The 13,533-nt window shown below is 36.2% G+C and overlaps 1 protein-coding gene across 3 annotated transcripts in view; it reads right to left on the bottom strand.

Moving 5' to 3' along the window:
• The window catches only part of LOC113644489 (RNA-binding Raly-like protein), a 186,916-nt gene extending 174,370 nt beyond the window's left edge, over positions 1-12,546 (bottom strand). Inside the window, exon 1 of one of the 3 annotated variants that reach the window (XM_027149385.2) lies at positions 12,270-12,546. The gene's annotated coding sequence lies outside the window, so the exon portion shown is untranslated. Of the gene's footprint in view, positions 1-11,457; positions 12,123-12,269 lie in introns of those variants that run through there. The other 2 variants (XM_027149383.2, XM_047811701.1) reach the window with 2 other exon arrangements.
• Between the last annotated feature and the right edge of the window lie 987 nt (positions 12,547-13,533).

The raw sequence follows: 13,533 nt of genomic DNA, 5'->3' as shown, positions 1-13,533 counted from the left end.
CCCTTAAACCAACAAAAATACCCACCCATCCAATCACACACATATACACACCAATCAACTAACAAACAAATACACACATGTACACTCCCACAACCTACTGTAACAGCCAACCACCCTCCACACACACACACTCACACACTCTCACACACACTCCCACAACCCAACAGCCAACCACCCTCCACACATACACACACACACAACCAGGTACACCCACAGACACACCAATAAAGCAACAAAAACACTCACCCGACCACAAATAACCTTAAACCAACAAAAATGCTTATCTGTAGAGACACACATATCCTAGTGACCTGACACTACCTATTACAACATTATAAACTGATTTAAGACAGACTTAAAGTAAACATCGAATCAAAATAAGAACTTTATTCAGATTGTTAATTATGTGCAATCGGATTTATTCGCTTATTATTATGAAAGTAATATCGAAGTGCTATTCGACTATAAATGAACAATTTCAGATGGTGTAACTTTTTAACTCTGATTAATTATACTAGAGACTAACTGACTGGATATAATCTCGACACAAATTTGTTGTCATTGGAGTGTTTAAATTACAACATCGAGAAGGTCATTGCGATCAAAGCTGAGGTGCCACCAAATGATATAGCTAATTAGCTAGCTTAAACATTCATTCATTCATTCATTTTCTACCGCTTAAACGAACTTCTCGGGTCACGGGGAGCCTGTGCCTATCTCAGGCGTCATCGGGCATCAAGGCAGGATACACCCTTGACGGAGTGCCAACCCATCAAAGGGCACACACACACTCTCATTCACTCACACACACACACACTATGGACAATTTTCCAGAGATGCTAGCTTCAACAGTTATATCTGATATTCCTGTGTATGTGTATACTTTACTATATCTTTACTTAGAATTAATTAATAATTATAGAGAGAGCTGATATATAGATAAACACTGTTTATTTGAATAATTTCAAATAACGCAAATGTAAAAGGTTATGGTTGTAATATGACTTTCTTCAGCAATGAGCTGTACAAATGTTTTTCCACACAGGTTTTTAATATGTCCTTTATTAATGGCTTCTTAATATTTTATGTGTTGTAATTCTAGCATTTCAAGCATAAATAATATTGTATATCCAGGTGTTAAATAAAAAGAAAAAGTCTGTCCAGAAAGAGAGAGAGAGAGAGAGAGAGAGAGAGAGAGAGAGAGAGAGAGAGAGAGAGAGAGAGAGAGAGAGAGAGAGAAGGGTTATTCCTGCCCAAGAAAAAAAAAAAGAAAGAAAAGGACTCATGCATCAAATTGCATCTGCAGCTTCCTGGGGAAAATGACTGAAAAATTACCCCCAGTCATAACTAAAGAGACAACAGCAAATGAAGTCTGAAGAAAGAAAAGGGCTAAATATGGCCACAAATGGGATTCTCTCGCTCTTCACACCAGTCCTAGAATAATCCCATGAATGAATTTGCTAACACAATGGGGAAAAGAAAGCAGGCGATTAGAATGTTGCCCAATTTGCAAGCCCCAAATTGAATGGAACGTAGTATAATGTTTCAGTAAAGCTATTCTCTCGCCTTCTTTTCACACGTGCATATAAAAAGGTCTGTTTTTTTCACACCAAACACACACACACACAGACACACACACACATAGACATAAAGCGACAAAACAAGAAAAATGGTATACGGTCAAATACAGCGCCTGAAGAAAATTCAGCCTTTGACACATACAGTCCCAATGAGAGATATCACATAAAAGAAATGTACTATACACATCTTATAATTTTTTCCCTCAGCTCTGTGGCCTACATGAACAGGCAGCAAGATCAGAAAACATTCACAGTAATATCTCTAAACTGAGCTGTCATGATGCACGGTAAGAAAGGAAACACGGCCTTCATAGGATTTTACCTGAAAGTAGAATTTTATATTAAGAGTTTGTGAACAAAGCTTGCTAAAGGAACTTCAGAACGATCTACATGAGCAATAATGGCTGCTGGTGATATCAGATTTTACAATATCTCAAATCATCATGTTATGTTTTCTGCTCAATACCGAACATTGTTAATGGATATGTTTCTTTATTATTTCTTTATTTTTTTCAGCAATTTGTGCAAACTTAGTTCCTTCTCTTAAGGCATTTTGTTGGGAAAATAAAGAACGATGAAACCAATTATCTGCCTTCTTCATGTTAACTGCCATAATTTTTAATGACAGAATTTACAACATTTCAAAGACACTGTTGTACAGAGTGACTTACATTTTTAGCTCTTTTTTAATACAGTTGAGTAACTGAGGGTTGGGGCCTTGCTCAGGGGCCCAATGTATCCAAGCTTGGTTGGTGATCCTGGATTTTAAACTCACAACATTCTGATCAGTAGTTCATTCGTTCATTAATTTTCTACCGCTTATCCGAACTTTTCGGGTCACGGGGAGCCTGTGCCTATCTCAGGCATCATCAGGCATCGAGGCAGGATACACCCTGGACGGAGTGCCAACCCATCACAGGGCACACACACACTCTCCTTCACTCACACAATCACACACTACGGACAATTTTCCAGAGATGCCAATCAATCTACCATGCATGTCTTTGGACCGTGGGAGGAAACCGGAGTACCCGGAGGAAACCCCCGAGGCACGGGGAGAACATGCAAACTCCACACACACAAGGCGGAGGCAGGAATCGAACCCCCAACCCTGGAGGTGTGAGGCGAACGTGCTAACCACTAAGCCCCCCTTGATCAGTAGTTTAATATCTTAATTACTGAGTTATCAGTTCTCCATGTACAAACCTTCTCAGACACTGGGAATGATGTGTTACTTATAAAATAAATAAATAAATAAAAATCACAGCACGGATCTACAGTCCGGGCAGGAATGAACTCGTCCTTGCATATTTTTCTTCTGACCATCTGTAGTGCAAATGAGATGTTATCATTGAAAAACTGGTGGTTTAGCCCTGCTAGAACATTTCTATCTATCTATCTATCTATCTATCTATCTATCTATCTATCTATCTATCTATCTATCTATCTATCTATCTATCTATCTATCTATCTATCTATCTATCTATCTATCTATCTATCTATCTATCTACCTAACATACCTATAAGGTATAGTAGATTAGTAAACTGCACCGTTCTTTAAGACAACTGTAGAATCTTTCAACCAGATATTCTGGTTAACAGATTATTCATGAAGAAGCAGATTCATATTCAGTCACAAAGAGGAAGGAATAGTAGCTAGTAGCTGTAGCTAGAAAATTAAGTGAACAGGATATCTAAGGGATATTCTGGGATGATATTCTGAAATGTGATTGACCATAAATTTGCCTAATTAGGTCATATTATTTCTTTATATGAAAAGCGATGGCTCTAGATTTGAAATTTCCAGGAACAACTTTTGGTTTGAGGAAACTAGGAATGAATCATCAGTGCAGGGCTAGAGTTAGTTATGATGATACTGTAGTGCTTATACTGTATGAGAACAGATAAAAAGATATTGAGTGTAGTTTCTAGGAGCAAGAATACGTTAACAGATTAAAAAAAGAGATAATTAAATGATAAATAAGAAAAGAAGAGCTGGAATAAGGTTAGAGAGGATATAAGCAATCTAGTAAAAATGCATTTCTTTATATTTTAGGTGACAAAAAAAGGGAAAAAAGGCTTGATTGGAGGTAAAAGCTTTTTTGTGCCTACTTGACTGAGCAGCGCCAAATTTCACACATGCAAATGACTCAATTTCAGAACCCAAATAAGAAGCTGCCCATGAGGGGTTTTGTATAAGTCTAAATTCAGCCATGCCGCCTGTCATTCAAAGGCAAAAGGAAGTGATATTTAACCTCTTCAGCACTGAGCACTTGTTACTGGATAAACAAGCCTTACATTCTCACTCTTTTAATGTGCACATGTTTAAGGTCCTGGGTTGTTCATTGGAGGATCCGAGTTCAAGCCACAGTACTCTAAAGCTGCTACTGTTGGGCCCTTGAGCAAGGCCCTTAACCATCACTGCTCTAGGGGCTCTGTATCATGGTTGACCCTGTGCTCTGACCCCAACCTGTGTTGTGTTCACTGTGACTGTAATGTACAGTAGATGTGTCAAAAATAAAGGCTTCTATTCTATGTTAGAAGTTATAAAACTAATGATAATTATACATTAGTTTCATAACTGTAGGTCCTGAATAATTCATAGCGGTTACTGAATAATAAGCTTTAATATGAAAAACTGAATAATAAGCTGAGATTTTAAGGAGTTAGGACCTATGTCTGAATTCATCTCCCATTTCACTGTCCATCTGAATCGCCTCCATGTGATGAACCTATAAGCTAAAAACATATTTTTCTTGTGAAACAAATGTACAGACGACTGAAGACGTTCCACTGAGTGGGTCATCTTTAAATAATGCATTATACCTCAAATGGTTTGACATAATTGCCACTTAAAAGTCTTTTCACACTGTCCTTCTTCAGACGGGAGTTTAATTGTTCAGATTGTGATTATTAAAGAATTAGAGTCCTGTCATTTATTAAATTAACAGCTCAGAGAAGGGAACGGAGTACTCAGTGCTTATTAAGAAACTATGTGTCGTGATGAAGGTAGCTGTTTATCTCTTTAAATGGAGAGAGACAAGTGCCTCATTGAGTGTGAGAGAAGGCAGAGGGTCATGCTTTCATCTAATCCTACTTACCTTTCTCATGAGCACAGGCTTATATTAAATATAATGTTAGGCATAGAGACTGATTTAGACAGAAGGATATATACTGCATTGTAGACAATCGTGGAGCTACAGTATGCAGCACTTGAATTTCTTCTGTAAAGCCGTACGCACGTATTTGACAAGTGTTCTGTTCTGCTAAGACATAAGACATTAGATGACAGAATGTAGCCTTCAAAAAAAAGAAAGTACAACTTCACTGAAGAAGAACTAAAACTATTGTATAACAAACAGGATACAAGGTCATTTTAATCTCATGTTTAGGATCTTCTCGGTTTAGCAGCTACAAAAGAAAATGAATTGTATTCATATAGTTCATTTTTGGGCTCTGTTTGTATATTCATTTAGTCATCTTCAGTAAGCGCTTTATCTTGTCGCTAGCTGTGATGCGGGGATCTCCAGAGTACTATGCACACGCACAGACTGACAGCATGGTTTCCAGAGGTGGAAAGAAACTCGAGAAACCAAATTAAACCCACACAGACACAGAGAGAATATGCAAAACTCTACACTGATAGTGACCCGAGTTTTGAATGGAATCAGGCAACCTGGAGATGTGAGGCGGCAGCGCTAGCCGCTATATCGATGTGCAATTCATAAATACAATAGAAATATTTAGCAAAGAACAATTCTTAGTATAGAACAATGCTTTCATTAGATTTTTTGAAGTGAACACCTATTTGATTTAAAAATGTTCTGTGTTTATTTAAAAAAGTAAGAAAATTTAAAAAATAATAATAATAATCATATATTAAAAAGCTAAAATAATTATTAATAGTTATTTTTATAATATAGAATATCTATAATATCTATATTATTTACTAAAATATTAAAAAGAAAAATGTATTTGAGTGAAATTATTAAATGACTGAAAAAAAAAATAATAATAATAATAATAATAATAATAATAATAATAATAATAATAATAATAATAATAATAATTAATTAATTAGATGATTTATGTCTGCTTTAAAAATCTCTTTTTTTTTTTTTTTTTTTTTTTTACATATATGTATATACCAATAATTTATTTTTCAGGAACATAAAAAGCCAACAAGATGTTTTCAGACGTATGTCAGCACATGTCTGCTTAAATGAGAAGGGCTTTCACATTCAGTTTCATGATACAAACAAAACAATGAACATCACCTTCACTAACAACCCATACACATCCTGCAAACTGACCAGCTGAGGCCTTGTTTCAATAACCACAGCAATACGAATGCAACCTATGTCCACTATTTTTTGCTGCCTGTGTCTACTGTATGCTGAGATCAGACATGGCTGTTCAAAAGGTCTTTGATTCTTCTCCTACATACACAGTGACTTTGATGTCAGGGAAATCTAACAGAAGAACATGCTTACAAATGATCTGGACTTACATAGCTTCCTCCTAAAGAGGCTGGAAGAACCCCAAGCTTTACCATTTGGGTTGAGACACAGGACATGTCTTTGTGTTACGCTGCCTTATGTTGAGAAGTATTTATTTTGGAGCACAGTGAATCATCAAATTAAATTGCACATGATGCATTTTTAATGCAAACAGCATTCGATTTTGTCTTACCAACTTGTAATTTCACTTCAATTTATAATTACACACTGGCTTGCAGGATCTGCTTGCTAGCACTAGGCTTTCATTTCACCAAAGCACATTAGAGTGTTTATTTTATTCTTTCGCAGATCCTTTCACACACAAAACAACACACCCTGTTCTAATGGAAGCACATGTCTGAGCGTGAACAGGCTTTTACACGCTAATAAATGTTTTACACACGAGAGTAAAGATATACTGACACACATCCTCTGTCAAATCACAAAGTGCTACAGTACTGGCCCAGGTTGTAACTAGTGGTGGGGGGCGGGGTGGGGTTGTTAATGACATTTATGAGAAATTTGTGTATGGATTATATTATTAATGTACATCAATTTTTTAAATATAATATTTGGGGGTTTTTTTGGTTGTTTTTTTTTTTTTTTTGGGGGGGGGGGGTGTTAGGGATTCTAGTCATCTTGAAGTAGGTTTACTTTTGTAAGAGAGGAGACATACTTTATCGATGGGGCCACATAGAACACATTGCCGGTTCTTAATGTGACGCTACTTTTATTCCCTCTCTGTAAAAGAAGCTTTCTGTTAAAAGGATCTACATTGAACCTTGTAGAAGACCTTCTAATAACCCTCTACATTTATACAGCTGAGCAATTTAGTGTTGCTCAGGGGCTCAGCAGTGGCAGCCTGGGGATCCAAACTCCTTAACCACTATGCTACCACATCCCCACTAAGTTTTTTGTGGTTGTCTATCCGGCCTCCCCGTCCGAGATTCTCCTTAGCACCATATATCAAGAATAATTGATTGAATGTTACCATTATATGATAAAGAATATGATAATTATATGTTAGAATGTTAGGATTATATGAAATTTTATTGTAACCAACAGATGAATGGTTTAGATGTTCAAAATATATGAAAACAGGACAAATGGACAAATGTCTGAGATTTCTATTTGAAATATATCAAAGGCATAGAAATTAGTGAGTATTAAGTAGAACTAAACTTGTTGGCAGCAGAGGTGTCATGTAAAGTTTTAATTGTTCTGAATGTTTTGAGATTTATAAACAAACAAACAAACAAACAAACAAACAAACAAACAAACAAATAAATAAATAAATAAATAAATAAATAAATAAATAAATAAATAAATAAATAAATAAATAAATAAATAAATAAAGCTTATTAGAGAAAACATGGAAAAACAGATAAAAAACCCTGAATAATTGAATATTACAATGTGCTTACACTGGAGACTCCTTCTTAAATGTTAAATAAACGTTTCCTTATAAAAGACTTCTGTTTCAATCACTAAGATTCAGTTTGTCACTTTAATCGTCTTGTCAGGATTTTGTTAACATACATTTTACCAACCATTTATAGTGAATAATTTACTATTGCTCATGTATTAGAATGAGTGCATTAGTAAAAACCTGTGATTTGCCTTGCAGCAGATAGTACAGTCACAGCCACACAGTTACAGGAAATGAATTAATCAACTGACCAATCAGAATCCAGAATTTAACACTGATGTGGCATAAGAAACAGTAAATTATGCACTGCTTTTTTATAGCCACATTTTATATTGACTTGTGCATGATTATGATCAAAATTGCACAGATGATATTGATCTCTATTTTTGTTAGTAGTAAATCTCAAAATGCCAAAACGGTCTTCAACAGGAATTCCTTTTCACTACCTGATATATATCAAAATGTAGCCGAAGGATTGAAGAAGACAATTTGGTATTTCCAAGTGTATGGTCTCAATCTTTAGGGGGAAAAATCATTAACATCACATTGCAGTGTGGCCATAGACAAGAAATCTATTTCATATTTCCCAGGTGATGAAATGAGTTCTGTTCAACAGCTGTCAATTGCAACAAAACCACTGTCATAACACCCCTCTCTCTCTCTCTCTCTCTCTCTCTCTCTCTCTCTCTCTCTCTCTCTCTCTCTCTCTCTCTCTCTCTCTCTCTCTCTCTCTCTCCCCCCTCTCTCTTTCTCACACACAGACACACACACCTTAGATCACAGTTGGTGTTTTCCGAGTGCTTCTGTCTGTGTTTCATAGGAGTATATGCTTCATTTTTGGATTAAATGACTCACGCACACACACAACCCCCACATTTACACATGCACACACACACGCTGTCCTACAAAAACATGCCTGGTCTAAACAGGACTTTACGTGCCACCTAATGTTTTATGCATGAGAGCAAAGGTATCTTGACACACATGAGCTATCATATCTCTCAGTACTCATTTATAGCTCTCATGCACGAGCCTTGCTAGTCCAAGATAACTGAGAGAAATTGCCTGGAGGGCAGAGACGACACTGCAGGAACTAACGCTGGATATCATAACGCCCAGCTGGAGAGATGACAGAGAGAGAGAGACATTTATCAGCGCAGCAGAGGTACCTTTCAGCACACGCCACATACATCTCAATGCCACCGTTTGGCTAGCCTCACTATGTTCCTCTACCCGAGCCCTAACATGCCTCACAGAGTCACAGACATAATGTACTGTAAAGCATGTTGATGCCTACATGGAATATTAGGAGTATGCATCATGATTATAATCAAATGACAAGCTCAGGCTATTCTAGGGGTGTAAAAGGAATGAAAAGCAGTAGGATATATGACAGAAGGACAGTAACATGACTGATGAGATGCCACAACCTTTTTAGTGGATTCTCTTGAGTAAACAAAAACAACAGCAACAAGAAAATTGCATGATCTATTACAAAATATGTTTTATATTGTAGATATCGCTTTGTAAAAAAATAAAATTGTAAATTGTACAGTCGACCATATTTGATAGGAAAATATAGAGAAAGCGTTTAAAGGTTTCTCTTAAGATACAGTAAAAAAAAAAAATCCTCATGAGTCCTTACAAGCTGACAGCTTGCTATTCAGTTATTTATACTATCTCAGTACATTGCAATGAATTATTCACTTATAAACATTTAGAAAAAATGGTTATTTAGCATTATCCCTGCATTTTGGCTCCTAAAATCCCATTATAATAACATTGCCATCAATATTTTTAAGGATTTCCATAGAACTAAATAGAAGGAGAAACTGAAAAGTTCTAGATTTAACCCCTTAAGTACAGTTGAATATTGTGCCTTTAGAAAAATGGGTTCTTTAAAGGGGATTTCACACTGGCATTTTAGTCTGAAACAGCATGGTGTGCATGAGAATTTGCAAAAAAAAACAAAAAAAACAATTAAAACTGTCATGTGGACTGGGAAGCACACAGTAGTACTGAACCTGAGACTACCCATGAAACCCATAAAACTTGGGTCTGCACTTGTTCAGGAAGTAAAGTAACCAATGCATATGTTTTAGATAACAATATCATAAGACACATGTAGCATGTGTGGCAGGGACACATTGTGGGGAACCTTTCAAGGGTCAATGGATTCCTAGCCTCCTAAAATGGTTCTACATGGAACCTTGTCTGAACGGAATATACACTTTTAAGATTGCCATCAATCCTTTAAGAATTTCCTTCGAATTCAACAGAAGATTGACCTGATTGACCTAAAAATAAAACAAAGAAATACATACAAGTTCTATATTTAACTCCTTAACGTCCTAGATTATTGTTTAGTAATCGAATTGCTGTGTTCACTACAATAAAATATTATGTCACTAGAGTTAGAATTTGCCACACTGAACCCTTCCTGATAGAAAGACACTTTGTTGTAGTGCAAGTAAAACCTTGACATAAACAAAAGGCTCTCATGAGCTCTAGATTTAACATCTTAAATCATCTTATAACTTATTATTCAACTTTGACATGTGTCATTTCACTACACTGAATATTTACACTTATTTATAACAAAAAAGTTCAGAATTTCACTAGTTATTTGATAATTCTTTGTTAAATAGAATGCTTTTTAATAGGAAATTAAGGGTTTATTTTAGGGTTTTATGTATAGAACATTTGAGGATTGTCCTAAAGATTAGCCAAACAAATCCTTACATGTTTAAGATTTAACTCCTTAAATGTGTATATTGTTATTTAGCTATTTAGATTCTATGTTTATCTCATTTCACAACTTTGAAATATAACTTTGAAATGCAGTGAAAAGAATGGACTTTCTAATTAGAAAAGCTTGTCATCCCATTCTCCCATTCTCATAGGAAAAGCATTTTGATTAGGATTCAACCTACAACCTTTAAGGGTTTCCCCTGAGGGACAACAATTGACCCATCTGGTTTTAAATCTACCTGGGGAATAGATATTGGGAGTCTAAAAAGGTTAATCTTTTCTACCTAAGAGCACTGAAAGCTTTAAAGGCAGTGAGAAACAGTATAATTTTCAAATGTTTGAATTTATATATATATATATATATATATATATATATATATATATATATATATATATATATATATATATATATATATAATATATAGTTCCAGATTCATATTTAGGCTTGTGTTTCCAAAAGAATGGCACCAAATAGTTTCTAATGATGTACCAATGTATCTGTAGTATTAAAGATGACATAAAATGTCCAATGCTTTACGGAACTGAGCAAACGCTTTGGTTGCTGTCCATGGTGCTGAAACTCCAACCTCAGGTCTGGAAAGCGCCACATTTCAGAGTAGCGATGCAAGAATATCATAATCTGCTCTAAACAATGTGTCTATCAGTGTCATGGTAGACATTTGGTAATGATTTCCTGTTGGTGAGGTATAGGCACCAGCAGTAATGACACACCACGTGTTGGGTAATGAGTCCATTCGTGTGAGTCTATGTGGTGCCACATGCAATGCTAGGAAGAACAAAATGACACGAATGAAATAAAAAATAAAACCAAAACAGATGTCTAACATTTACCAAAACTGTTGAACAAAACATGCTATGCAGGGTCAGTATCATCCAAATCTGCTTACTCACACATCATACTTACTGTACATGTCGTAGTTTTATTCTGATCTGTTGACACTACTGAAACGCGGTGAGTAGAATAGCTCATGGTGAAATCTAACTGAATGACTGAATGAACTTACAGTAGTTACACTCACCACAGAAGTGTTAGTGCTAGTAGTTAAATGCTGTGATTTAACATTAGACCCAAAGCCAAAGAACACATTAGCCACGTAGTGACATTTCAAACGCGTTTGCTTTTATTGCAAACGTAATCGTGCTGCAGGAATTGGATTGATTTCTCGTCCGTATGTACCTGCGAAAGGAGAATCGTCTGTTCATCATCGTGGGCACGGAAACCAAAAACAAAAAAGAAAGAAAAAAAAAGAAAAAGAAAAAAGAAACTGCACAGATCCTCGCCCAAAAGACACACTTCACTTCACATGCACTTCGTGTGCATTAACCGTATCATAAAAAGAACAACATCCGAAAAAATATCTGACACTGAAATCTGCAGGAAAGTAGAGGAAATAGAAAAATCAAAGATCAGGCAAAAACAAAACAAAACACGTAAACCAGTAATCTGCGAGAAAAGTTTCACAATAAAACATCACCAGGTTTAAAAAGGACTTCTGTAAAGAAAAGAGAGATGAAATAAAAGCAGATGCTTTTGTTCGGCGACCATGAAAATCCCAAAACTCTTAGCCACACCGCCAAATACAAAGCAAAGCCCAAATACAGCAGAAGTCTATGACAGGAAACAAAAAAGACAAAAAAAGGAAAAAGAAAAAAAATGTTTCCAAACCTCAACGCGCAAAAATGCGAAACTGCCAGATGTAAAAACCACTTTCATCCTTGACACATTGAGCATCTGAGTATGAGAATAAACCCCATTCAGAATGACTGCACACTACAAAAAAAAAAAAAAAAAAAACTTGAATCCCGAGCAGGAAAAAAACGCTAAAAACCCAAAACCAGCACTTCAAATTCTCACCGTTCAACAGCAGCGAAAGGAGGGGAAAAATTAAAAAAAAAAAAAAAAAAAAAAAGAGAGACAGAGTGATTGATTGAAAAGGCAAAAAAAAAAGCTTACCAAAAAAAAAGGGGGTCACTGGAAATAATACTCACCGAGCGGGAGTAAAATGTCGTAATAAAAATCGCGTTAGGGCGCAGAGCGCGGAATGGCGGCGGCGCGAGGCGGAACGAAGCAGCGCTCTGCTCGCGCTCTCGGTCTCGGTCTCGCGCTCTCGGTCTCCGCTGCCGTCATGTGACTCCTCCTGCCTGAGTGTGAACCGGCTCACGCGCGCTCAAAGTGAAAGTGCTCTTGCTTAGAGCTCCTCGGTTAGCCTGTAACTGCGAGCCGATAATGCTTTTCCCGTAGTTTTTAACCGCATCCTCCTCCTCCTCCTCCTGCTGCTGCTGCTGTTTAAAGATGCAGAACTCGCCTGATGTCAGAATCAATCAATGTCTCATCCAAAACAAATGGTAAAGACGTTCTGTTAATAGAAAAGGCAATTCAGGTGAAGTGGGGATATATATATATATATATATATATATATATATATATATATATATATATATATATATATATATATATATATATATATATATAAAACCAAAAGCTGATGGTGTGGTTTTGATATAGCTAAGATTCAGTGTTAATGTAACTCCAAAACTCTACTCATATCAGAATTTCACTTCTTGTTTAAAAACTCTGAATCAACACAAAGCCTAAGCCAGTGGTCTGTGGTCCAATTGTGGTGAGGCTGAGATGCCTGTTCTTCCTTGCCAGAGTGGAACCCTTGCAGTGATCTGGCTGTTGTGGCTCATCGTCCTCAAGGTTTGATATGTTGCTATGGCTGTCTCATAACATTTTCTGCATTGATTTGACTTAGATGTATCGGCATTTCTACCCATAACATACCAGTCTGGTCTTGGATTTAAGAACATATCTTGAATAAATAATGTTTGCGCTTTATTTTATTTATAGACGCACATGTACTGGAAGTGAATGCATGGCTCCCACAGAGCCCTGATCTCAACATCATCGAGTGTGTATGGGATTACATGTAGAGACAGAAGGATGTGAGACAGCCTACATCCACAGAAGATCTGTGGTTAGTTCTCCAAGATGTTTGGAACAACCTACCAGCCGAGTTCCTTAAAAAAAAACCCTGTGCAAGTGTACCCAGAAGAATTGCTGCTGTTATGAAGGCAAATGCTGGTCACACCAGATATTGATTAGATTTAGATTTATTTTGTTCATTCACTGCATTTTGTTCATTTATGAAAATAAATGTTTAACACTTCCATTTTTGAAAACATTCTTTGTTCACAGCATATTTTTTCACACCTTCCTGAAACTTTTGCACAGTACTGTATTTACTATAAT

This window comes from Tachysurus fulvidraco, chromosome 3 (assembly GCF_022655615.1).
Source record: "Tachysurus fulvidraco isolate hzauxx_2018 chromosome 3, HZAU_PFXX_2.0, whole genome shotgun sequence".
In the NCBI taxonomy this organism is placed as follows: domain Eukaryota; kingdom Metazoa; phylum Chordata; class Actinopteri; order Siluriformes; family Bagridae; genus Tachysurus; species Tachysurus fulvidraco.
This window is presented reverse-complemented; position numbering and strand designations above follow the sequence as displayed.